The 27205-nt window shown below is 43.5% G+C and overlaps 1 protein-coding gene across 3 annotated transcripts in view; it reads left to right on the forward strand.

The window, feature by feature from the left end:
• LRRC4B (leucine rich repeat containing 4B) overlaps positions 1 to 27205 on the forward strand; it is a 275358-nt gene that overhangs the window by 224839 nt on the left and 23314 nt on the right. For all 3 annotated transcript variants that reach the window (XM_075329291.1, XM_075329290.1, XM_075329292.1), the window contains one exon: positions 6785 to 6870. The gene's annotated coding sequence lies outside the window, so the exon portion shown is untranslated. The remainder of the gene's footprint in view (positions 1 to 6784; positions 6871 to 27205) is intronic.

The raw sequence follows: 27205 nt of genomic DNA on the forward strand, positions 1-27205 counted from the left end.
TCCTTTATAAGAGGGCGGTTTGTTCGGCGTCACAGCGGCGTCACTAAGCGCCGGCCAATAGAAGCAGAGGAGCGGAGATGAGCGGGACATAACATTGCCGGCGGCCCCAGGTAAGCTGCAGTTCGTCGTTCCCAAGGTGTCACACGTAGCGATGTGTGCTGCCTCGGGAACGACAAACAACCTGCGTGCTGAACAATCAGCAATTTTTTAAAAAGGAACGACGTGTCAACGACGGGCGATTTTGTGAGTATTTTCCATCGTTAACGGTCGTTCGTGCATGTCACATGCAATGACGTCGCTAATGATGCCGGATGTGCATCACGGAAACCATGGCCCCGGCGATATATCGTTAGATATGTTGCTGCGTGTGACGGGGCCTTTACTCCTTGACAGGCAAGGTGGTCTCTGTTTTTCATCAGATTCAACTTCTTTGTCACTTATCGTCCGGGGGTTAAAAATGTCAAGACAGATGCAATGTCTCGTTGTTTTCTGTAAGGAAGATAATGGGGATGGGTCTTTCCCCACTTTGCAGAAAGGAGTCATCGTTTCTGCAATATGTACAGACCTTTAGAATGAGGTTGTGGAGGCTAAGAGGGACACCCGTGCCGCTTGTCCTCCTCCAGATAAACTGTTTGTTTTTTTGAACTTATGACTTAGGATTTTAAGTGAACATCATGGTTCAGTTCTGGCAGGTTATCCGGTGAGTAAAACTACCACAGAGCTGCTCTCTCATTGTTTGGGCATTTTCGAAAACCCCTCATATTCATCCGTCCATGGTTCTGCAAGCATTGGTCATTCCTTGTAGACCATGGACACAACTGTTGGTGGATTTTATCACTGATCTACCTATGCCTGCTGGTAAAATTGTAGAACCAATAGTTGTTGAGAGGTTTAGCAAAATGGCTCATTTTACTTCGTTATCTGCACTTTCAAGTGCTAAAGCTGTGGCACAAGTGTTTGTCAATAAGATTGTAAAACTTCATAGGCTTCCCTCTGATATGGTGTCAGATCGCGGGATCCAATTTATATCAATTTTTAGAAGGCGTTTTGTGTTTGGGTAGGGATTCACCTCTCATTTTCATCCACCTTTCATTAATAGGCTAATGGGCAGACTGAACGAGTGAATCAAATTCTTGATACATATTTAAGGTGTTTTATTTCTGAAAATCAAGAGGATTGGGTCTCTTATTTACCTTTAGCAGAGTTTGCAGTGAATAACCGTTGTCATGAGTCTACAGGGATTTCCTCGTTTTTTCGTGGCATATGGTTACAACCATTAATTTTGCAGCTTTAATGGTGACCATTCCTCGGTGTCCCTCAGGAGGAGTAGTTCTCTTCATGCATTTCCTCTGTGTGGCCACTGGTTTTGAAATGATGGTTGCCAAATGTAAGAGTATGGCTTATTGTAAACGCTTGGATGACTCCGGACCGGTGTGTTGATTATATGGTGTGGTTGTCTACCTAGAACATTGAATTTAAGGTCCCTTCTTGGAAGCTAGGTTCCAGGTTCATCGGTCCTTAAAACATAGTCACTGTTATCAATCCAGTAGTGTTTTGCCTTGCATTACGTTCAAAATTCTTAATCTGTTTCTTCGATCACACCTCAAAAAATTTGCTGTTTCCTCTTAACCAGCTCCAATACCTCCTTCCTTGGTGGTTGTTAATGGAAATCTAGAGCTTCAGATAGCCAAGATTATAAATTCTTGCTTTGTACACCGTCACATCAATACTTGGTACATTGGAAGGCTTACGGTCCATAGGAGAGAATGTGGGTATCAGCATCTGATGTTCATGCAATCATGCTGGTCCGGTCTTTTCATTCCTCACATCCAGACAGGTCTATTCCTGAGGGTCCAGAGTCCTTAGTTAGGAGGGGGTACTGTCACGAGGGTGCCACAATGGAGAGTGGTCTCCTCTATTTCTGGTGTCAGGAGATCTCAGCTCAGGGCTACACGCACGTTTGCACAGGTTAATACTGTTGGCTGTGCAGATTCTCTTTGATCCATTGCTAAATTGGGTGAAGTAGTTTTTCTGGTCTCCTAAACTCTGGATGAAAAGCTTGAATCAGTGGTTTTACATTTACCATTTAAATCTATTATAAAGATTCCCCTCTCAACTCAGAGTGTTGCCAGTGATAGCTCTGCTTAGCTAGCCTCTAGAGCAGAGGTCTCAAACAAGCGACCCACGGGCTGCATGCGGCCCCTCAAGGTGCTTCTTGTGGCCTGCAGGCCAGTGGACCCAGTAACGGTCGCGGCTGGTGCAGGGTGAGCAGCTGTCAGCACTTTATTTCAGATTACCGTTTTGCTGGTGCTGCGGATTGAAGCGCTCACTGCACAACTCAATTCTACCGCTGGCCAATCAGAGGCAAGCAATGGATGTGTATGACCTCCGTTACTTGCCTCTAATTGGCTATAGGATGCTACTGGAATGGGGAACATACTACAGGATGGGGAAAATGATGGGCATATTACTACAGGATGAGGACCAGGATGGGGACATTAATGCAGGATGGGGACAAGGACAGGGCACATTACTACAAGAATGGGACAAGGATGGGCACATTACTACAGGATGGAGATATTACTACAGGATGTGGACAAGGAAGGGCAGGTTACTACAAGATGGGGACTTTACTACAGGGTAGGGACAAGGATGGGCCCATTACTACAGGGCACAGGGATTTGGCACATTACTACAGGATGGGGACAGGGATGGGCACATCACTACAGGATGGGACACATTACTACAGGATGGGGACAAGGATGGGCACATTACTACAGAATGAGCACCAGGATGGGGACATTACGACAGGATGGGGACAAGGATGGGACGCATTACTACAAAAAACGGTACAAGGATGGGCACACTACTACAGAACAGGGACAAGGATGGGCACATTACTACAGGATGAAAATACGGATGAGCACATTACTACAAGGTGACAAGGATGGGCACATTACTACAGAATGGGGAGCAGGTGCACATTGCTACAAGAAAGGGAACATGATGGGAAACATTACTAAAAGCTAAAAGATGAGGATCAGGATGGAAACATTACTACAAGATGTTGGCCAAAATTACTATATGGGGCTAATTGTAAAACAGTATTATATTAAACAAACAAAAAATGTTCACAAACAGCAATCCAAAGGTGTATATAAAAAATATAGTACCAATGAAAATGCAACTTTTTCCTGAAAAGAATGCAGCCCCCCCCCCCAATTATTTTTTTCTATGTGCGGTCCTTACACACTGTCGAGTTTGAGACCCCTGTTCTAGAGGGAACCTGTGCACTGTGGACCAGGAGGTCATTTTTGTGAGCTATAGCTAGAGTTTGTTGTGTGGAAGCTGTGTTGTGATTTCCCTTCTGTAATCCCATTTCAGTTTGCTTCACTGGTCTGTTCTCCTTTACTCTTTCCTGTAGTTGGAGTGCCTTGTAAGATTGCTGTTTATTTTACCTCTGTCTGTCTTATCCCCTTTGTGTCTTTAACCTAGAGCGGGACTATTGTTCCTGCTGTCCTGCGTATTAGTCAGGGCTGTGTTCAGGGAAAGACAGGGATAGGAATGTGATTGCTGCATGGGGTGAAAGAACCCATTTAGGGATATCATGGAGCTCAGGGCTACAGAGGGTTTTCCCTTCCCATTTTTCCATAGTGGCAGTGTATAACTTCTCTCATCTCGCATTGCACCAACTTTGGTGGAGTGCGACAACCAGGGGTTGCCCTGGAGTGGTAACTCACCACCAGGGGCTCTGGTGAAGACTGGGTAGGCTCTTAGTCACACCGCTCTCAGGGTAAGCCTGGGTCCTAAGGACAGTGGGTTTATGTCCTTCTCTCTCCTCCATCACTGTACCATGACTGATGGGCTCCATATAGTCTGATCTGAGCTTGTTCTCAGCAGGCCTTTCACTATGCTTGGAGCAGGCTGTTTACTAGTGATGGGTAGTTCGTGAGTGAGTAGTTCAAAATGGACTAATCTTCAGAGTGAACTAGTTCATCTATCACCATCCTGCCAGAGAGGAGCTCATTATGAACTACACAGCAAGGGGCAGGAGACAGAGTGATCCTCAACAGCTCCAAGAGGCTCCTGCTCTCACACTGGCTCTTTATAGCTCCTGATGCTGGAAAAGAAGGTAGTAAAACACTAGACCACACATCAAATACAAATATAATAATAATATTAATAAAAACTGAAATTGCACAGTAGACAGGCACAGCTCATATGTGTGTATGAGAGAGAGTGTGTTTCTGTGTGTGGTTCATGCCCCTCACCTGTCTGTGTGATAGGATTAGCCTCCTGTAGAGGATTAGCCTCCTGTAGAGGGTCAGCCTCCTGTAGAGGGTCAGCCTCCTGTAGAGGACCAGCCTCCTGTAGAGGGTCAGCCTCCTGTAGAGGGTCAGCCTCCTGTAGAGGACCAGCCTCCTGTAGAGGGTCAGCCTCCTGTAGAGGGTCAGCCTCCTGTAGAGGACCAGCCTCCTGTAGAGGATCAGCCTCCTGTAGAGGATCAGAAGATCAGTCTTGCTAAAAACATTACCACTGGCTCCTGTTCTGTTCTGAAAATGCTGGCTGCTGAACTGCTTCACAGCTCCCGCATCCACGTTCATTAGGAGTCAGTACTCTACACTACCACAGGGGGCGCTGCTGGGCTCAGTGAGAGGCATCAGATTGAACTAGGCCGTCCTGATTTATTCTCGATAGAACATTTAGTTCAGCAGCTCATATAGTTCATTTAGTTCACAGGTCACATGATGCATTTCCTATCAGCTCCTCATAGGACAGGGTGGAGAGAAAAATTGAACTAATGAACTAATCTTTTGAACTAATCTTTTCTGTGAAGTAGTTCATGGTGAACTAATCACCAAAATGAACTAGATTTCCCACCACTACTGTTTACACAAAGCACAAAGTACGTAATTATGTGGCTTCCCTATCAGAAGTGAAGAGCAAAAGTGGCCGCTGCACAAACTGTGACTAGAACAGGATCACAATGCAGCAAGAACTGTCCCACAATACATAGCAAACGGAAGTTACAGCAAATACATGAAATTACCAGCAGATGGTGCTGTTACAACTAAAATACAATAGACCGGATTCAAAGGCTGCAGCATCATGTCACAATATATACAGATAGGATTCCCTGGATAGCTAGGTTCGCAGCCAAGGCCAGAACACTCAGCGTATACATTTGCTGCTGCCATGGCTCCTGCTGTAGCATCTTGCAGCTAATACCTGTTACAGTAAATGGTGCTGAGTTGTAATACGAGGCCTGACCTCTATAAATTGTACAGAGCTGTCGCTATTGAACATGACAGCGTTGTGGTGTCTTCATGCAGCTGATCGTTCAGGGTGCCCAGAGCTGGATTTCTATTGATTTGGTATTGATAGACTATACTAACGCTAGGTGATCTTTGATATTAAAGTTGTAAGAGATCACTTTGAAGCCAATGACAAAAAAGCAGCTTGAAATGGGGAAGAATTGAATCACAAAGTTTATTAGAAAGTCGCAGTCCTCCTTTAATGTCTGCATTTCCAGTTGTTCAGCATTAGTTCTTATCAATAACACAAGATCTGGGTTTTGTTCGGTTGTGGAAACCCTTTTCCTGGGGGAGCTAATTGGGTAGCAGGACATGATCCAGTACATTGTTGAACGCGGCATCGGCTCATCATATCCACGGAAGTCTGGAGTGATCTGCGTAATATCCCAGCGATCAGGCTGATAAGCTGATTTTTCATTGTCCAAGCAAGTGCGGAGGCTCTGTGATGGACTGCAGCACAATGGCCTTGATGGGAACCTCAGCACGGTGTTTAGTGCCTTGACACTATTAGAAGATCTAAGCGGCGGAAACAGTGCTTCAGCATTGATGCACATCCTGGCTTAATCCTGTGCGCCTTATCTTCCTGGTGACTCTAATGATCATTCTCTGAGTCCTCGGTATGGGGACTAGCACTGGCCACCCTTGTAGCCGCCTTTATTTCTATCAGCATTGCACTGACTATTTGTCTAGCCTTGCCTAACCTGCGGGCGAGCACTGGAATGCAGTGCAGAGTCCAGGGGGTATTGTAATTGGATCGCTCTGGCAATGGAAAACTAGTCCCATAAAGTCCGTCCGAAAACTGGAATTATTCATTTAGAGGATAGTCAATGAACGGTAGCCACAGGCCGGGGCTCCGCTCACCTTTTTATGAAATTTTTATCGAACAAAACTGGTTTTGCCTTCTTAATGACTGAATTTTAAGCTAATCTATCCTGGAATTGTGTTTAGGTTCTGGAAGTTCAAGAGGACTATTATTTCCCTGTTTTTATTAATGCAAATTAAGGAATATCTATGATTCTGTGTGTTGTACAAATTGTAGATAATTTTAATCCTATGAATGGAATGTATAATTTAGGAATTATTGCTCTAAAATTGAATTTTCAACTAGCACAGATTTATATTTTATTCATTTTTATTAAAAAGCTGCAGCTTCTTCACATAGTTAAGGCAAGACTAAACTCATGTCATTATGTATGAGATACACTCTTCTGTAGTGTGATTTACGGCTGCGGTGTGTCCCGTTGTTGGAGACTGTTAATTCTTACGTGTGAATTGTGCTCTCCATCTTTGGTTCTTATGATGAATGCCCCCCCCATTGGTTTACACCATTTGTCAAGTTTCTATTCTGCTATTTACTGTAAGAAACGACAAGTTTTATCTGTTCTTTAGTTGCTAGAGAAGTAATATGTCTTGAATAGTTTTTTTTCACTAGAAAATGTAAATAAATCATATGTTTGGATTTTCCATAGGAGTTTTATAATACCAAGCTTCCAGAACTCTCATGTGCATTGAATATTGAGAGGGATGAAGAACCAGTGTACCCTAGAAACACAAGGTAAGTCACTATGAGTGATCCATCACTAACCTACACATTAAAATAAATTTAATAGAAGGTCAAGCAATTTTGAAATGACATCCAGAACTCCTGGATGAGAGGTAAGTGATTGTGTAGAGGGGAGCCATGTGATCATGAAGGACATAACAAAATTTCTGTGGAAGGAAGAGCAAAGTGATCATGGAAAGTAGAGTGATGTGATTTTTGAGAAATAGGGTAAAATTTCTATAGAGAGTGGGGTCATCATGACAAGAATGACTTGACCGTGCAGAGGAAAATAATGTGTTTGTGGAGAGGAGAGTTAAATGACTGTGGAGGGTAGAGTGAATTGACCATAGGGAGGAGAGTGTGGAGAGTGATGTGAGTGTGGATAGTGATGTCATGGTTAAGAGGCGAGTGATGTGATGATGAAGGATGATGTTATTTTGAAGAGTGATGTGATTGTGAAGAGGAGAGTGATGTTATCATGTAAAAGAGAGTGATGTGATTGTGGAGAGTGATGTGACTGTGAAGATGAGAGTGATGGGATTGTGAGAGGAGAATGATGTGATCATGTGGAGAGGAGAGGGATATGATCGTGGAGAGTGATGTGATTATGGAGAGTGATGTGATTGGGAAGAGGAGAGTGATGTAAATCATGGAGAGGAGAGTGATGTGATCATGGAGCGCAATATAATCGTGGAGAGGGATGTGAGCATGAAGAGGAGAGTGATGTTATCATGTACAAGAGAAGGACTTGATCGTCGAGAGTGATGTGATCATGGAGAGTGATGTGATCCTGGAGAGGAGAGTGATGTGATCATGTGGAGAGAAGAGTGATGTGATCGTGGAGAGAAGAGTGATGTTTTCGTTGAAAGAGGGACCTGATCGTGGAGAGTGATGGGATCGTGGAGAGTGATGTGATCGTGGACAGGAGAGTGATGTGTTCGATGAAAGTGATGTGATCATGGAAAGTGATGTTATCATGAGGAGAGAGGAGAGTGATATGATCGTGGGAAGGAGAGTGATGTGACCATTTGGAGAGGAGAGTGATGTGATCGTGGAGAGGAGAGTGATAAGATCATGTGGAGAGAAGAGTGATGTGATTGTGGTGAGTGATGCAATTGAGGGTATCAATGTGATCAAGAAGAGGATAGTGATGTGATTATGGAGAGATGAGTGATTTGATTGTAGAGAGGTGAATGCTTTGATTGTGGAGAGGAGAGTGAGGTGATTGTAGAGCATAATATGATCGTGGAGAATGATGTGGTCATGGAAAGAAGAGTGATGCTATCTTGATGACGGGAGTGACATGATCATGGAGAGGAGACTGATATGATCATGTGGAGAGAAGACTGATGTGATTGTGGAGAGTGATGTGATTGTGAAATAATGATGTGATCCTGAAGAGGTGAGTGATGTAATGATGAAGGGTGATGTGATCGTGGAGAATGATGTGATTGTCAAAAGGAAAGTGATGTTATCCTGTAAAGGAAAGTGATGAGATGATGAATGGTGATGTGATCGTGGAGAGTGATGTTATTGTGAAGATGAGAGTGATGTAATCATGTGAAGAGGAGAGTTATGTGATTGTGGAGAGTGACGTGATTGTGGAGAGTGATGTAATTGTGGAGAGTGATGTGATCATGGAGAGTGATGTGATTGTGGAGAGTGATGTGATCATGGAGAGTGATGTGACTGTGAAGATGGGAGTGATGCGATTGTGGAGAGGAGAGTGATGTGATCATGTGGAGAGGAGAATGATGTGATTGTGGAGAGTGATGTGATCGTGGAAAGTGATGTGATCATGAAGAGGAGAGTGATGTGATGATGAAGAGTGATGTGATTGTGAAGAGGAGAATCATGTTAGAGTGATGTCAGCATGGAGCGGAGAGTGATGTGATTGTGGAGAGGAAAGGGATGTGATCATGTGATAAGCAGAGTGATGTGATTGTAGAGAGTAATATGACTGTGGAGAGTGATGTGATCATGGAGAGGAGAGTAATTTGATTGTGGACAGTGATGTATCCATGAAGAGGAGAGTGATGCTGTCATGTAGAGGACGATGATTTGATCGTGGAAAGAAGAGAGATGTGATCTTTTGAAGAGGATTGTGATGTGATTTTGGAGAGGGGTGATGTGATCATGTGGATAGGAGAGTGCTATGATTATGGAGAGGAGAGTGATGTGATTGTGGAGAGTGATGTGATCGTAAAGAGGAGCGTAATGTTATCATGTACAGAAGAGTGATGTGATCGTGGAGAGGAGAGTGATGTGATCATGTGGAGAGGAGAGTGATGTGATTGTGGAGAGTGATGTGATTGTGGATAGTGATGTGATCGTAAAGAGGAGAGTGATGTGATGATAAAGGGTGAAGGGAGAGTGCTATGATTATGGAGAGGAGAGTGAAATGATCATGGAAAGTGATTTGATTGTCAAGAGGCGAGTGATGTTATCATGTACAGGAGAGTGATGTGATCGTGGAGAGGAGAGTGATGTGATCATGGAGAGGTGAATGCTTTGATTGAGGAGAGGAGATTGATGTGATTGTAGAGAGTAATATGATTTTGGAGAGTGATGTGGTCATGAAGAGGAGAGTGATGCTATCATGTAGAGGAGAGTGATATGATCATGGAGAGGTGACTGATGTGAACAAGTGAAGAGAAGACTGATGTTATTGTTGAAAGTTATGTGATTGTGGAGAGGAGAGTTATGTGATCATGTGGAGAGGAGAGTGATGTGACTGTGGAGAATGATGTGATTGTGGATAGTGATATGATCGTAAAGAAGAGAGTGATGTGATGATGAAGGGTGACATGATTGTGGAGAGTGATGTGATTGTCAAGAGGACAGTGATCTTTCATGTAGAGGAGAGTGATGTGATCGTGGAGAGGAGAGTGATGTCATCATGAAGAGGAGAGTGATATTATTGTGGAGAGGAAAGTGATGTGATCATGTGATAAGGAGAGTGATGTGATCGTAGCGAGTAGATTCATGTGATCGTACAGAGGAGAGTGATGTGATCATGGTGAGAAGGGTTAAGTGATCATGGAGAGGTGAGTGCTTTGATTGTGGAGAAGAGAGTGATGTGATTGTAGATAGTAATATGATCGTGGAAAGTTATGTGGTCATGAAGAGGAGAATGATGTGGTCATGAAGAGGAGAATGATGTTATCATGTAGAGTGATGTGATCATGGAGAGGAGAGTAATTTGATTGTGGAGAGTGATGTAATCATGAAGAGGAGAGTGATGCTGTCATGTAGGGGACAGTGATATGATCGTGGAGAAGAAAGTGATGTGATCATGTGGAGAGTGATGTCATTGTTTAGAGTGATGTGATCATGGAGAGTGATGTGATCGATGAGAGTGATATGATCATGGAGAGTGATGTGATCGTGGAGAGGAGAGTGATGTGATCATATGAAGAGGACAGTAATGTGATTGTTGAGACTGATGTAATTGTGGATAGTGATGTGATCATAAAGAGGAGAGTGATGTGATGATGAAAGGTGATGTGATCGTGATGAGTGATGTGATTGTGAAAAGGAGAGTGATGTTATCCCACCCCTGATGAAGTCACCCTAGCTGGTGACGATACGCGTGGGGACTATACCCTCTGCTACTCTATTGATGGGTAAACTTGGCGATGGCTGGTGATTAGGGCATAACATCTTTATATCTGCAGGTTATTCCTATGGGGAACCTTGCCCTTGTTTGGGGATTTTCCTCTCTTGCAGAGTCCCATCTGGTTTAATAGTGGCTCTGTATAACCTAATGCTATTGCATATCTAATTTCAATAATATGCTTTATGTACCATCTCTATTTGTATTTTTGTATGACTCTGCATGGTGTATATTTTATATCTAAAACTGTTTGGTTTATCCCTTACATATATTATATTGCCCTGTGTCACACCATTGCCTTCCCTTTGGGGAGCAGGGGTTTTCCAACCTCAACAGAGGATTGGATTGGTTTGGATATGTGGCTGTATGCCTTTTTAATGTTTTTAATTGTGTGTGATCCCGTGTCCTTTTTGTAATAAAGATTGCCTTTTCACATAATTTGGTGTATCCCTCTTGTTCGCACACTTCTGCCTTTCTGTTTTAATGTCGTATTAAGTGTGCTGAGGTGAACCCATTGACCCATATAGGGTATAATTAATCCTGATAGGTGGTGCCCTCCCAATTCTTTGCTACAAAGAGGAGAGTGATGTGATGATGAAGAGTGATGTGATTGTGAAAAGGAGAGTGATATCATGTAGAGGAGGGTGATGTGATCGTGGAAAGAAGAGTGATGTGATCTTGTGAAGAGGATTGTCATGTTATTTTGCAGAGAAGAGTGATGTGATCGTGGAGAGGAGAGTGATGTGATCATGTGGAGAGGAGAGTGATGTGATTGTGAAGAGTGATGTAATTGTAGATAGTGATGTGATCTTAAAGAGGAGAGTAATGTTATCATGTACAGAAGAGTGATGTGATCAAGGAGAGGAGAGTGATGTGATCATGTGGAGAGGAGAGTGATGTGTGTGATAATTCAGGGACCAAGGAGGATAAAAAAATGCGGAATCCCAAATGATAACACAGTGCCTTAACCTTAACAGAATGCAGACCTAATCCAGACACACAACTAGAAGTAGCTGTGGGACGAGCCTACGATGACCTAGTCATCTCGACACAGCCGGAGAACTAAATATTCTCACAGATAGAGATAAAAGAAAGCTAATCTGCCTCAGAGCAGTCCCCAAAGATAGATAGATAGCCCCACATGTAATGGCGATATAGAAAAACACAATACAAAGCTAGAAAAGACAGATTCAGCAAAGGTGAGTCCCAAATTATCTTTATAGGAAAGGGTAGAAAGGAGCACTGTCTGAAACTGTAAAAAAAACCCTAATATATATCAGCACTTCTGATATGGAAAAATCCTGAGGTCACACAACCTCTCCCCCACTGTATCAGCACTCTGATGTTACTGGGATCCAAAAACACTAATATAGATGAGGGACTGAATTAATACCAAGCATGACAAACATACTTTGCAGAATCATGGAGCTAAGTATACAGACACTCCCAGGAGGGAATGATCCCATTCCACCAAGAACTCCACACAGACAAAATAGGAATCTAGCATTAGTATCAAAGCAGAAAAACAACAAGAAAGTGGAAAATAAACAGCAGAGGTACAAAGACCACTTATCTGAGAGGAGTTCTGGTAGTAAACAGAGCTGGTTACAGAATGTCCTTAACACACAGGAGACCATTGAGCTCCGGCAAGTAAGTATGATTGTGGAGAGGAAAGTGATGTGATTGTGGAGAGTGATGTGATCGATGAGAGTGATATGATCATGGAGAGTGATGTGATTGTGAAGAGGAGAGTGATATCATGTAGAGGAGGGTGATGTGATCGTGGAAAGAAGAGTGATGTGATCTTGTGAAGAGGATTGTCATGTTATTTTGCAGAGAAGAGTGATGTGATCGTGGAGAGGAGAGTGATGTGATTGTGGAGAGGTGAGTGCTTTCATTGTGGAGAGGAGAGTGATGTGATTGTAAAGAGTAATATGATCATGGAGAGTGATCTAGTCATGAAGAGGAGAGTGATGTTATCATGTAGAGTGATGTGATCATGGAGAGGAGAGTTATGTGATCATGTGGAGAGGAAAGTGATGTGATTGTGAAGAGTGTTGTGAGTGTGGATAGTGATGTGATCGTGAAGAGGCGAGTGATGTGATGATGAAGGATGATGTGATTGTGGAGAGTGATGTGATTGTGAAGATGAGTGATGTGATTGTGGAGAGGAGAGTGATGTTATCATGTAGAGGAGAGTGATGCGAATGTGGAGAATAATGTGATTGTAATGAGGAGAGTGATGTGATCATGAAGAGGAGAGAGATGTGATCATGTGGAGAGAAGAGTGATGTGATCATGTGGAGAGAAGGGTGATGTGATTGTGGAGAGTGATGTGATCGAGGAGAGTGATGTAAGCATGGAGAGTTATGTGATTGTGGAGATTGATATGATTGTGAATAGTGATGGGATCGTGGAGCGTAATATATTCGTGTAGAGGGATGTGACCATGAAGAGTACAGTGATGTTATCATGTACAAGAAAGGGACTTGATCGTGGAGAGTGATGTGATCGTCGAGAGTGATGTGATCATGGAGAGCAGAGTGATGTGATCATGTGGAGAGGAGAGTGATGTGATCATGTGGAGAGCAGTGGGATGTGATCATGTGTAGAGGAGAGTGATGTGATTGTGGAGAGGAGAGTGATATGATCGTGGAGAGGAGAGTGATAAGATCATTTGGAGGGGAGAGTGATATGATCATGTGGAGACTAGAGTGATGTGATTGGGGAGAGTGATATGATTGTGGATAGTGCTGTGATCGTAAAGAGGAGAGTTATGTGATGATGAAGGGTGATGTGATTATGGAGAGTGATGTGATTGTCAAGAGGAGAGTGATGTTATCATGTACAGAAAAGTTATGTGATCGTGCAGAGGAGGGTAATGTGATTGTGGAGAGGAGAGTGAAGTGATCATGTGGAGAGAAGAGTGATCTGATTGTGGAGAGTGATGTGATTGTGGATATCGATGTGATCGTGAAGAGGATAGTGATGTAATCATGGAGAGATGAGTGATTTGATTGTGGAGAAGAGAGTGATGTGATCGTGGAGAGAAGAGTGATGTGATCGTGGAAAAGAGTGATTGATCGTGGAGAGGTGAATGCTTTGATTGTGCAAAGGAGAGTGATGTGATTGTAGAGCGTAATATGATCGTGGAGAGTGATGTGGTCATGAAAAGGAGAGTGATGCTATCATGTAGAGGAGAGTGATATGATCATGCAGAGGAGACTGATGTGATCATGTGGAGAGAAGACTGATGTGATTGTGGAGAGTGATGTGATTGTGAATAATGATGGGATCATGAAGAGGTGAGTGATGTGATGATGAAGGGTGATGTGATCATGGAGAGGAGAGTGATGTGATCATGTGAAGAGGAGAGTGATGTGATTGTGGAGAGTGATGTGATCATGGAGAGTGATGTGACTGTGAAGATGAGAGTGATTGATCATGGAGAGGTAAGTGATGTGATCATGTGGATAGAACTGTGATTTGATTGTGGAGAGTGATGTGATCATGGAGAGTGATATGATCATGAAGAGGAGAGTGATGTGATCTTGAAGCGTAAAATAATCATTGAGAGAGATGTGATCTTGAAGAGGAGAGTGATGTTTTCATGTACAAAAGAGGGACTTGATCGTGGAGAGTTTATGTGATCGTGGAGGGTGATGTGATCATGGAGAGAAGAGTGATGATATTGTTGAAAGTGATGTGATCGTGGAGAGGAAATGATATTATCATTGATAGTGGGACTTGATCGTGGAGAGTAATGTGATCGTGGAGAGGAGAGTGATGTGTTCGATAAAAGTTATCTGATCATGGAGAGTGATGTGATCGTGGAGATTAGAGTGATATGTTCAATGAAAATGATGTGATCGTGGAGAGTGATGTGTTTGTGGAGAGGAGAGTGATGTGACTGTGGCGAGTGATGTGCTTGTGGAGAGGAGAGTGATGTGATTGTGGAGAATGATGTGATTGTGGATAGTGATGTGATCGTAAAGATGAAAGTGATGTGATGATGAAAGGTGATGTGATCGTGATGAGTGATGTGATTGTGAAAAGGAGAGTGATGTTATCAAGTAGATGAGGGTGATGTGATCGTGGAGAGTGATGTGATTGTGGAAAGTGATATTTTCATGGAGAGGAGAGTGAAGTGATCGTGGAAAGAAGAGTGATGTGATTGTGGAGAGAAGAGTGATGTGATCGTGGAAAGATGAGTGATTTGATTATGGAGAAGAGAGTGATGTGATTATGGAGAGGAGAGTGATGTGATCGTAAAGAGGAGAGTGATGTGATCGTGGAGAGGAGAGTGATGTGATGATGAAAGGTGATGTGATCGTGGAGAGGAGAGTGATGTGGTCATGTGAAGAGGAGAGTGATGGGATTGTGGAGAGTGATGTGATCATGGATAGTGATGTGACTGTGAAGATGAGAGTGATGTGATTGTGAAGAGGAGAGTGATGTGATCGTGTGGAGAAGAGAGTGATGTGATTGTGGAGAGTGATGTGATTGTGGAGAGTGATGTGATTGTGGAGAGTGATGTTATTGTTGAGAGTGATGTAATCATGGAGAGTGATGGGATTGTGGAGATTGATATGATTGTGGATAGTGATGTGATTGTAAAGAGGAGAGTGATGTGATGATGAAGGGTGATGTGATTGTGGAGAGGAGGGTGATGTGATTGTGGAGAGGAGAGTGATATGATCGAGTTGAGGAGAATGATGTGATCATTTGGAGAGGAGAGTGATGTGATCGTGGAGAGTCGTGATGTGATCATGTGGAGGGAAGAGGGATGTGTTTGTGGAGAGTGATGTGATTGTGGATATCGATGTGATCGTGAAGAGGATAGTGATGTGATCTTGGAGAGATGACTGATTTGATAGTGGAGAAGACAATTATGTGATTGTGGAGAGGAGAGTGATTTGATCATGTGGAGAGGAGAGTGATGTGATTTTGGAGAGTGATGTGATTGGGGATAGTGATGTGTTCATGTAGATGAGAGTGATGTGATCGTGGAGAGGAGAATGATGTTATTGCTTAGAGTGATGTGATCATGGAGGGAAGTGTGATGTGATCATTCAGAGGAGAGTGATGTGAACAGGGAGAGGAGAGTTATGCTATCAATGAGATTGATGTGAACGTGGAGAGTGATGTGATTGTGGAGAGTGATGTGATTGTGATCATAAAGAAGAGAGTGATGTGATGATGAACGGTGATATGATCGTGGAGGGTGATGTGAGCGTGGAGAGGAGAGTGAAGTGATCATGTGCAGAGGAGTGATATAATCATGTGGAAAGGAGAGTGATATGATCATGGAGAGGAGAGTAATGTGATCATGTGGAGAGGAGAGTAATATGATCATGGAGAGGAGAGTGATCTGATCATGTGGACAGGAGAGTGATGTGGTTGTGGATAGTGATGTGATCATAAAGTGGAGAGTGATAGGATGATGAAAGGTGATGTGATCATAGAGAATTATGTGATTGTGGTGAGGAGAGTGATGTAATTTTGTAGAACGATGTGAATGTGGAGAGGAGAGTGATATGTTCATGTGGAGAGTAGAATGATGTGATCATGTGGAGAGGAGAGTGATGTGATTGTGGAGAGTGATGTGATCGTGGAGAGTGATGTAAGCATGGAGAGTTATGTGATTGTGGAGATTGATATGATTGTGGATAGTGATGTGATCGTGGAGTGTAATATAATCGTGTAGAGGGATGTGACCATGAAGATGTTATCATGTACAAGAGAGGGACTTGATCGTGGAGAGTGATGTGATCGTGGAGAGTGATGTGATCATGGAGAGCAGAGTGATATGTTCGATGAAAATGATGTGATCGTGGAGAGTGATGTGCTTGTGGAGAGGAGAGTGATGTGACTGTGGCGAGTGATGTGCTTGTGGAAAGGAGAGTGATGTGATTGTGGAGAATGATGTGATTGTGGATAGTGATGTGATCGTAAAGATGAAAGTGATGTGATGATGAAAGGTGATGTGATCGTGATGAGTGATGTGATTGTGAAAAGGAGAGTGATGTTATCAAGTAGATGAGGGTGATGTGATCGTGGAGAGTGATGTGATTGTGGAAAGTGATGTTTTCATGGAGAGGAGAGTGAAGTGATCGTGGAAAGAAGAGTGATGTGATTGTGGAGAGAAGAGTGATGTGATCGTGGAAAGATGAGTGATTTGATTGTGGAGAAGAGAGTGATGTGATTATGGAGAGGAGAGTGATGTGATCGTAAAGAGGAGAGTGATGTGATCGTGGAGAGGAGAGTGATGTGGTCATGTGAAGAGGAGAGTGATGGGATTGTGGAGAGTGATGTGATCATGGATAGTGATGTGACTGTGAAGATGAGAGTGATGTGATTGTGAAGAGGAGAGTGATGTGATCGTGTGGAGAAGAGAGTGATGTGATTGTGGAGAGTGATGTGATTGTGGAGAGTGATGTGATTGTGGAGAGTGATGTTATTGTTGAGAGTGATGTAATCATGGAGAGTGATGGGATTGTGGAGATTGATATGATTGTGGATAGTGATGTGATCGTAAAGAGGAGAGTGATGTGATGATGAAGGGTGATGTGATTGTGGAGAGGAGGGTGATGTGATTGTGGAGAGGAGAGTGATATGATCGAGTTGAGGAGAATGATGTGATCATTTGGAGAGGAGAGTGATGTGATCGTGGAGAGTCGTGATGTGATCATGTGGAGGGAAGAGGGATGTGTTTGTGGAGAGTGATGTGATTGTGGATATCGATGTGATCGTGAAGAGGATAGTGATGTGATCTTGGAGAGATGACTGATTTGATAGTGGAGAAGACAATTATGTGATTGTGGAGAGGAGAGTGATTTGATCATGTGGAGAGGAGAGTGATGTGATTTTGGAGAGTGATGTGATTGGGGATAGTGATGTGTTCATGTAGATGAGAGTGATGTGATCGTGGAGAGGAGAATGATGTTATTGTTTAGAGTGATGTGATCATGGAGGGAAGTGTGATGTGATCATTCAGAGGAGAGTGATGTGAACAGGGAGAGGAGAGTTATGCTATCAATGAGATTGATGTGAACGTGGAGAGTGATGTGATTGTGGAGAGTGATGTGATTGTGATCATAAAGAAGAGAGTGATGTGATGATGAACGGTGATGTGATCGTGGAGGGTGATGTGAGCGTGGAGAGGAGAGTGAAGTGATCATGTGCAGAGGAGTGATATAATCATGTGGAAAGGAGAGTGATATGATCATGGAGAGGAGAGTAATGTGATCATGTGGAGAGGAGAGTAATATGATCATGGAGAGGAGAGTGATCTGATCATGTGGACAGGAGAGTGATGTGGTTGTGGATAGTGATGTGATCATAAAGTGGAGAGTGATAGGATGATGAAAGGTGATGTGATCATAGAGAATTATGTGATTGTGGTGAGGAGAGTGATGTAATTTTGTAGAACGATGTGAATGTGGAGAGGAGAGTGATATGTTCATGTGGAGAGTAGAATGATGTGATCATGTGGAGAGGAGAGTGATGTGCTTGTGGAGAATGATGTGATTGTGGATAGTGATGTGATCATAAAGATGAGGGAGATGTGATCATGGAGAGTGATGTGATTGTGGAGAGTGATGTTATTGTTGAGAGTGATGTAATCATGGAGAGTGATGGGATTGTGGAGATTGATATGATTGTGGATAGTGATGTGATCGTAAAGAGGAGAGTGATGTGATGATGAAGGGTGATGTGATTGTGGAGAGGAGGGTGATGTGATTGTGGAGAGGAGAGTGATATGATCGAGTTGAGGAGAATGATGTGATCATTTGGAGAGGAGAGTGATGTGATCGTGGAGAGTCGTGATGTGATCATGTGGAGGGAAGAGGGATGTGTTTGTGGAGAGTGATGTGATTGTGGATATCGATGTGATCGTGAAGAGGATAGTGATGTGATCTTGGAGAGATGACTGATTTGATAGTGGAGAAGACAATTATGTGATTGTGGAGAGGAGAGTGATTTGATCATGTGGAGAGGAGAGTGATGTGATTTTGGAGAGTGATGTGATTGGGGATAGTGATGTGTTCATGTAGATGAGAGTGATGTGATCGTGGAGAGGAGAATGATGTTATTGCTTAGAGTGATGTGATCATGGAGGGAAGTGTGATGTGATCATTCAGAGGAGAGTGATGTGAACAGGGAGAGGAGAGTTATGCTATCAATGAGATTGATGTGAACGTGGAGAGTGATGTGATTGTGGAGAGTGATGTGATTGTGATCATAAAGAAGAGAGTGATGTGATGATGAACGGTGATATGATCGTGGAGGGTGATGTGAGCGTGGAGAGGAGAGTGAAGTGATCATGTGCAGAGGAGTGATATAATCATGTGGAAAGGAGAGTGATATGATCATGGAGAGGAGAGTAATGTGATCATGTGGAGAGGAGAGTAATATGATCATGGAGAGGAGAGTGATCTGATCATGTGGACAGGAGAGTGATGTGGTTGTGGATAGTGATGTGATCATAAAGTGGAGAGTGATAGGATGATGAAAGGTGATGTGATCATAGAGAATTATGTGATTGTGGTGAGGAGAGTGATGTAATTTTGTAGAACGATGTGAATGTGGAGAGGAGAGTGATATGTTCATGTGGAGAGTAGAATGATGTGATCATGTGGAGAGGAGAGTGATGTGATTGTGGAGAGTGATGTGATCGTGGAGAGTGATGTAAGCATGGAGAGTTATGTGATTGTGGAGATTGATATGATTGTGGATAGTGATGTGATCGTGGAGTGTAATATAATCGTGTAGAGGGATGTGACCATGAAGATGTTATCATGTACAAGAGAGGGACTTGATCGTGGAGAGTGATGTGATCGTGGAGAGTGATGTGATCATGGAGAGCAGAGTGATATGTTCGATGAAAATGATGTGATCGTGGAGAGTGATGTGCTTGTGGAGAGGAGAGTGATGTGACTGTGGCGAGTGATGTGCTTGTGGAAAGGAGAGTGATGTGATTGTGGAGAATGATGTGATTGTGGATAGTGATGTGATCGTAAAGATGAAAGTGATGTGATGATGAAAGGTGATGTGATCGTGATGAGTGATGTGATTGTGAAAAGGAGAGTGATGTTATCAAGTAGATGAGGGTGATGTGATCGTGGAGAGTGATGTGATTGTGGAAAGTGATGTTTTCATGGAGAGGAGAGTGAAGTGATCGTGGAAAGAAGAGTGATGTGATTGTGGAGAGAAGAGTGATGTGATCGTGGAAAGATGAGTGATTTGATTGTGGAGAAGAGAGTGATGTGATTATGGAGAGGAGAGTGATGTGATCGTAAAGAGGAGAGTGATGTGATCGTGGAGAGGAGAGTGATGTGGTCATGTGAAGAGGAGAGTGATGGGATTGTGGAGAGTGATGTGATCATGGATAGTGATGTGACTGTGAAGATGAGAGTGATGTGATTGTGAAGAGGAGAGTGATGTGATCGTGTGGAGAAGAGAGTGATGTGATTGTGGAGAGTGATGTGATTGTGGAGAGTGATGTGATTGTGGAGAGTGATGTTATTGTTGAGAGTGATGTAATCATGGAGAGTGATGGGATTGTGGAGATTGATATGATTGTGGATAGTGATGTGATCGTAAAGAGGAGAGTGATGTGATGATGAAGGGTGATGTGATTGTGGAGAGGAGGGTGATGTGATTGTGGAGAGGAGAGTGATATGATCGAGTTGAGGAGAATGATGTGATCATTTGGAGAGGAGAGTGATGTGATCGTGGAGAGTCGTGATGTGATCATGTGGAGGGAAGAGGGATGTGTTTGTGGAGAGTGATGTGATTGTGGATATCGATGTGATCGTGAAGAGGATAGTGATGTGATCTTGGAAAGATGAGTGATTTGATTGTGGAGAAGAGAGTGATGTGATTATGGAGAGGAGAGTGATGTGATCGTAAAGAGGAGAGTGATGTGATCGTGGAGAGGAGAGTGATGTGGTCATGTGAAGAGGAGAGTGATGGGATTGTGGAGAGTGATGTGATCATGGATAGTGATGTGACTGTGAAGATGAGAGTGATGTGATTGTGAAGAGGAGAGTGATGTGATCGTGTGGAGAAGAGAGTGATGTGATTGTGGAGAGTGATGTGATTGTGGAGAGTGATGTGATTGTGGAGAGTGATGTTATTGTTGAGAGTGATGTAATCATGGAGAGTGATGGGATTGTGGAGATTGATATGATTGTGGATAGTGATGTGATCGTAAAGAGGAGAGTGATGTGATGATGAAGGGTGATGTGATTGTGGAGAGGAGGGTGATGTGATTGTGGAGAGGAGAGTGATATGATCGAGTTGAGGAGAATGATGTGATCATTTGGAGAGGAGAGTGATGTGATCGTGGAGAGTCGTGATGTGATCATGTGGAGGGAAGAGGGATGTGTTTGTGGAGAGTGATGTGATTGTGGATATCGATGTGATCGTGAAGAGGATAGTGATGTGATCTTGGAGAGATGACTGATTTGATAGTGGAGAAGACAATTATGTGATTGTGGAGAGGAGAGTGATTTGATCATGTGGAGAGGAGAGTGATGTGATTTTGGAGAGTGATGTGATTGGGGATAGTGATGTGTTCATGTAGATGAGAGTGATGTGATCGTGGAGAGGAGAATGATGTTATTGTTTAGAGTGATGTGATCATGGAGGGAAGTGTGATGTGATCATTCAGAGGAGAGTGATGTGAACAGGGAGAGGAGAGTTATGCTATCAATGAGATTGATGTGAACGTGGAGAGTGATGTGATTGTGGAGAGTGATGTGATTGTGATCATAAAGAAGAGAGTGATGTGATGATGAACGGTGATGTGATCGTGGAGGGTGATGTGAGCGTGGAGAGGAGAGTGAAGTGATCATGTGCAGAGGAGTGATATAATCATGTGGAAAGGAGAGTGATATGATCATGGAGAGGAGAGTAATGTGATCATGTGGAGAGGAGAGTAATATGATCATGGAGAGGAGAGTGATCTGATCATGTGGACAGGAGAGTGATGTGGTTGTGGATAGTGATGTGATCATAAAGTGGAGAGTGATAGGATGATGAAAGGTGATGTGATCATAGAGAATTATGTGATTGTGGTGAGGAGAGTGATGTAATTTTGTAGAACGATGTGAATGTGGAGAGGAGAGTGATATGTTCATGTGGAGAGTAGAATGATGTGATCATGTGGAGAGGAGAGTGATGTGCTTGTGGAGAATGATGTGATTGTGGATAGTGATGTGATCATAAAGATGAGGGAGATGTGATCATGGAGAGTGATGTGATTGTGGAGAGTGATGTTATTGTTGAGAGTGATGTAATCATGGAGAGTGATGGGATTGTGGAGATTGATATGATTGTGGATAGTGATGTGATCGTAAAGAGGAGAGTGATGTGATGATGAAGGGTGATGTGATTGTGGAGAGGAGGGTGATGTGATTGTGGAGAGGAGAGTGATATGATCGAGTTGAGGAGAATGATGTGATCATTTGGAGAGGAGAGTGATGTGATCGTGGAGAGTCGTGATGTGATCATGTGGAGGGAAGAGGGATGTGTTTGTGGAGAGTGATGTGATTGTGGATATCGATGTGATCGTGAAGAGGATAGTGATGTGATCTTGGAGAGATGACTGATTTGATAGTGGAGAAGACAATTATGTGATTGTGGAGAGGAGAGTGATTTGATCATGTGGAGAGGAGAGTGATGTGATTTTGGAGAGTGATGTGATTGGGGATAGTGATGTGTTCATGTAGATGAGAGTGATGTGATCGTGGAGAGGAGAATGATGTTATTGCTTAGAGTGATGTGATCATGGAGGGAAGTGTGATGTGATCATTCAGAGGAGAGTGATGGGAACAGGGAGAGGAGAGTTATGCTATCAATGAGATTGATGTGAACGTGGAGAGTGATGTGATTGTGGAGAGTGATGTGATTGTGATCATAAAGAAGAGAGTGATGTGATGATGAACGGTGATATGATCGTGGAGGGTGATGTGAGCGTGGAGAGGAGAGTGAAGTGATCATGTGCAGAGGAGTGATATAATCATGTGGAAAGGAGAGTGATATGATCATGGAGAGGAGAGTAATGTGATCATGTGGAGAGGAGAGTAATATGATCATGGAGAGGAGAGTGATCTGATCATGTGGACAGGAGAGTGATGTGGTTGTGGATAGTGATGTGATCATAAAGTGGAGAGTGATAGGATGATGAAAGGTGATGTGATCATAGAGAATTATGTGATTGTGGTGAGGAGAGTGATGTAATTTTGTAGAACGATGTGAATGTGGAGAGGAGAGTGATATGTTCATGTGGAGAGTAGAATGATGTGATCATGTGGAGAGGAGAGTGATGTGATTGTGGAGAGTGATGTGATCGTGGAGAGTGATGTAAGCATGGAGAGTTATGTGATTGTGGAGATTGATATGATTGTGGATAGTGATGTGATCGTGGAGTGTAATATAATCGTGTAGAGGGATGTGACCATGAAGATGTTATCATGTACAAGAGAGGGACTTGATCGTGGAGAGTGATGTGATCGTGGAGAGTGATGTGATCATGGAGAGCAGAGTGATATGTTCGATGAAAATGATGTGATCGTGGAGAGTGATGTGCTTGTGGAGAGGAGAGTGATGTGACTGTGGCGAGTGATGTGCTTGTGGAAAGGAGAGTGATGTGATTGTGGAGAATGATGTGATTGTGGATAGTGATGTGATCGTAAAGATGAAAGTGATGTGATGATGAAAGGTGATGTGATCGTGATGAGTGATGTGATTGTGAAAAGGAGAGTGATGTTATCAAGTAGATGAGGGTGATGTGATCGTGGAGAGTGATGTGATTGTGGAAAGTGATGTTTTCATGGAGAGGAGAGTGAAGTGATCGTGGAAAGAAGAGTGATGTGATTGTGGAGAGAAGAGTGATGTGATCGTGGAAAGATGAGTGATTTGATTGTGGAGAAGAGAGTGATGTGATTATGGAGAGGAGAGTGATGTGATCGTAAAGAGGAGAGTGATGTGATCGTGGAGAGGAGAGTGATGTGGTCATGTGAAGAGGAGAGTGATGGGATTGTGGAGAGTGATGTGATCATGGATAGTGATGTGACTGTGAAGATGAGAGTGATGTGATTGTGAAGAGGAGAGTGATGTGATCGTGTGGAGAAGAGAGTGATGTGATTGTGGAGAGTGATGTGATTGTGGAGAGTGATGTGATTGTGGAGAGTGATGTTATTGTTGAGAGTGATGTAATCATGGAGAGTGATGGGATTGTGGAGATTGATATGATTGTGGATAGTGATGTGATCGTAAAGAGGAGAGTGATGTGATGATGAAGGGTGATGTGATTGTGGAGAGGAGGGTGATGTGATTGTGGAGAGGAGAGTGATATGATCGAGTTGAGGAGAATGATGTGATCATTTGGAGAGGAGAGTGATGTGATCGTGGAGAGTCGTGATGTGATCATGTGGAGGGAAGAGGGATGTGTTTGTGGAGAGTGATGTGATTGTGGATATCGATGTGATCGTGAAGAGGATAGTGATGTGATCTTGGAGAGATGACTGATTTGATAGTGGAGAAGACAATTATGTGATTGTGGAGAGGAGAGTGATTTGATCATGTGGAGAGGAGAGTGATGTGATTTTGGAGAGTGATGTGATTGGGGATAGTGATGTGTTCATGTAGATGAGAGTGATGTGATCGTGGAGAGGAGAATGATGTTATTGTTTAGAGTGATGTGATCATGGAGGGAAGTGTGATGTGATCATTCAGAGGAGAGTGATGTGAACAGGGAGAGGAGAGTTATGCTATCAATGAGATTGATGTGAACGTGGAGAGTGATGTGATTGTGGAGAGTGATGTGATTGTGATCATAAAGAAGAGAGTGATGTGATGATGAACGGTGATGTGATCGTGGAGGGTGATGTGAGCGTGGAGAGGAGAGTGAAGTGATCATGTGCAGAGGAGTGATATAATCATGTGGAAAGGAGAGTGATATGATCATGGAGAGGAGAGTAATGTGATCATGTGGAGAGGAGAGTAATATGATCATGGAGAGGAGAGTGATCTGATCATGTGGACAGGAGAGTGATGTGGTTGTGGATAGTGATGTGATCATAAAGTGGAGAGTGATAGGATGATGAAAGGTGATGTGATCATAGAGAATTATGTGATTGTGGTGAGGAGAGTGATGTAATTTTGTAGAACGATGTGAATGTGGAGAGGAGAGTGATATGTTCATGTGGAGAGTAGAATGATGTGATCATGTGGAGAGGAGAGTGATGTGCTTGTGGAGAATGATGTGATTGTGGATAGTGATGTGATCATAAAGATGAGGGAGATGTGATCATGGAGAGTGATGTGATTGTGGAAAGTGATGTTTTCATGGGGAGGAGAGTAAAGTGATCGTGGAAAGAAGAGGGATGTGATCGTGGAGAGTGATGTGATTGTGGAAAGTGATGTTTTCATGGAGAGGAGAGTAAAGTGATCGTGGAAAGAAGAGGGATGTGATCGTGGAGAGGAGAGTGATGTGATCGTGGAAAGATGAGTGATTTGATTGTGGAGAAGAGAGTGATGTGATTGTGGAGAGGAAAGTGATGTGATCGTGAAGAGGAGAGTGATGTGATCATGGAGAGGAGAGTGATTGATCGTGGAGAGGTGAATTCTTTGATTGTGGTGATGAGAGTGATGTGATTGTAGAGAGTTATTTTATCGTGGAGAGTGATGTGGTCATGAAGAGGAGAGTGATGCTATCATGTAGAGGAGAGTGATATGATCATGGAGAGGAGACTGATGTGATCATGTGGAGATAAGAATGATGTGATTGTGGAGAGTGATGTGATTCTGAATAATGATGTGATCATGAAGATGTGAGTGATGCGATGATGAAGGGTGATGTGATCGTGGAGAATGATGTGATTGTCAAGAGGAAAGTGATGTTATTATGTAGAGGAGAGTGATCGTGGAGAGGAGGGTGATGTGATCATGTGAAGAGGAGAGTGATGGGATTGTGGAGAGTGATGTGATCATGGATAGTGATGTGAGTGTGAAGATGAGAGTGATGTGATTGTGAAGAGGAGAGTGATGTGATCGTGTGGAGAGGAGAGTGATGTGATTGTGGAGAGTGATGTGATTGTGGAGAGTGATGTTATTGTTGAGAGTGATGTGATCATGGAGAGTGATGGGATTGTAGAGATTGATATGATTGTGGATAGTGATGTGATCGTAAAGAGGAGAGTGATGTGATGATGAAGGGTGATGTGATTGTGGAGAGGAGGGTGATGTGATTGTGGAGAGGAGAGTGATATGATCGAGTTGAGGAGAATGATGTGATCATTTGGAGAGGAGATGATCGTGGAGAGTCGTGATGTGATTAGAGATGAGCGAACTGGTCCCGGTTCGGCTCGAGGCGGTTCGCCGAACGGAGGTCCCGTTCGAGTTCAGTTCGTCGAACGTTCGACGAACCGAACTCGAACGTATAGGCTATAATGGGAGGCAATAACAAACACATAAAAATGCATGATAAATGTACACAAACAGTTAATAAACATTGCCATAACACTTACCGGTCCCCGCGATCCCTTCTGCACTCTGTCTTCTGCCGCTATTCCATCCGATGATCGCTGAATCCTCCCGGCGACCGGCACTGCCAGCAGAGATGCAGGACCTATCGTGACGTCAAAATAGCCATGTGACCAGTCACGTGGCTATTATCTCATTGGCTACAGACTGGTCACATGACTATGACACGTCATGTAGGACCTGCGAGTGCATCTCTCCGGTACACGGTGCACATATGTGTATCGCCGTGTACCGGCGACATGCTCTACCACACGGTCGACTCCCCGTTCCGTTAGGGACCGGCTGACACAGCCGGTCATTAACGGAGATCACCGTTGCCATAGCAACGCAGTTAGCGGTGACGTCACCGCTAACCGCGGCTCCGAGAGCACCATTGCTATGGTAACGCGTCTGTCAGCGGTACCGCTGTTACCGCTGACAGCCAGCACTGTTCACTCACGGAGTGAAGGCTGCACGATTGTAGTGAGCATTGTAGTGAGGATGAGGTTCCCCAGCCCCAAGTGATGAGCTGGTGAACCTCATCCTTCCTCACTACAATCGTCACTACTACTACACTAGAAAGAAGACAGAAGAGCAGGATCGTGGAGGGCTGACAGGGGGTAATAAAGATGGAGTCTCTAATGTGTCTGTGTATTTATTTCTATTAAAGTATTTTTTCTCTGTGTGGTGTTTTTTTTTAACCCTTTATTGGAGATTCTTAATGGCCGGGTCAAACGTGCCTGACATTAAGAATCTCTGGCTTAATACTGGCTAGTAAAACAAAGCCAGTATTAACTCATGATTACCCAACAAGCCACCCGGCTCCAGGGCTGTTGGAAGAGTTGGATACAGCGCCAGATGATGGCGCTTCTATGAGAGCGCCATTTTCTGGGACGGCTGCGGACTGAAATCCGCAGCAGAGGCGCCCAGAAACCTCGGGTTAGCCTGTGCTGCGGATTCCAATCCCCAGCTGCCTAGTTGTACCCGGCTGGACACAAAAATGGGGCGAAGCCCACGTCATTTGTTTTTTAATTATTTCATGAAATAAGTGAAATAATTAAAAAAAACGGGTTTCCCTATATTTTTGGTTCCCAGCCGGGTACAAATAGGCAACTGGGGGTTGGAGGCAGCCCGTGGCTGCCTGCTGTACCTGGCTAGCATACAAAAATATGGCGAAGCCCACGTCATTTTTTTGGT

Source organism: Anomaloglossus baeobatrachus, chromosome 11 (genome assembly GCF_048569485.1).
Source record: "Anomaloglossus baeobatrachus isolate aAnoBae1 chromosome 11, aAnoBae1.hap1, whole genome shotgun sequence".
NCBI classification, from domain to species: domain Eukaryota; kingdom Metazoa; phylum Chordata; class Amphibia; order Anura; family Aromobatidae; genus Anomaloglossus; species Anomaloglossus baeobatrachus.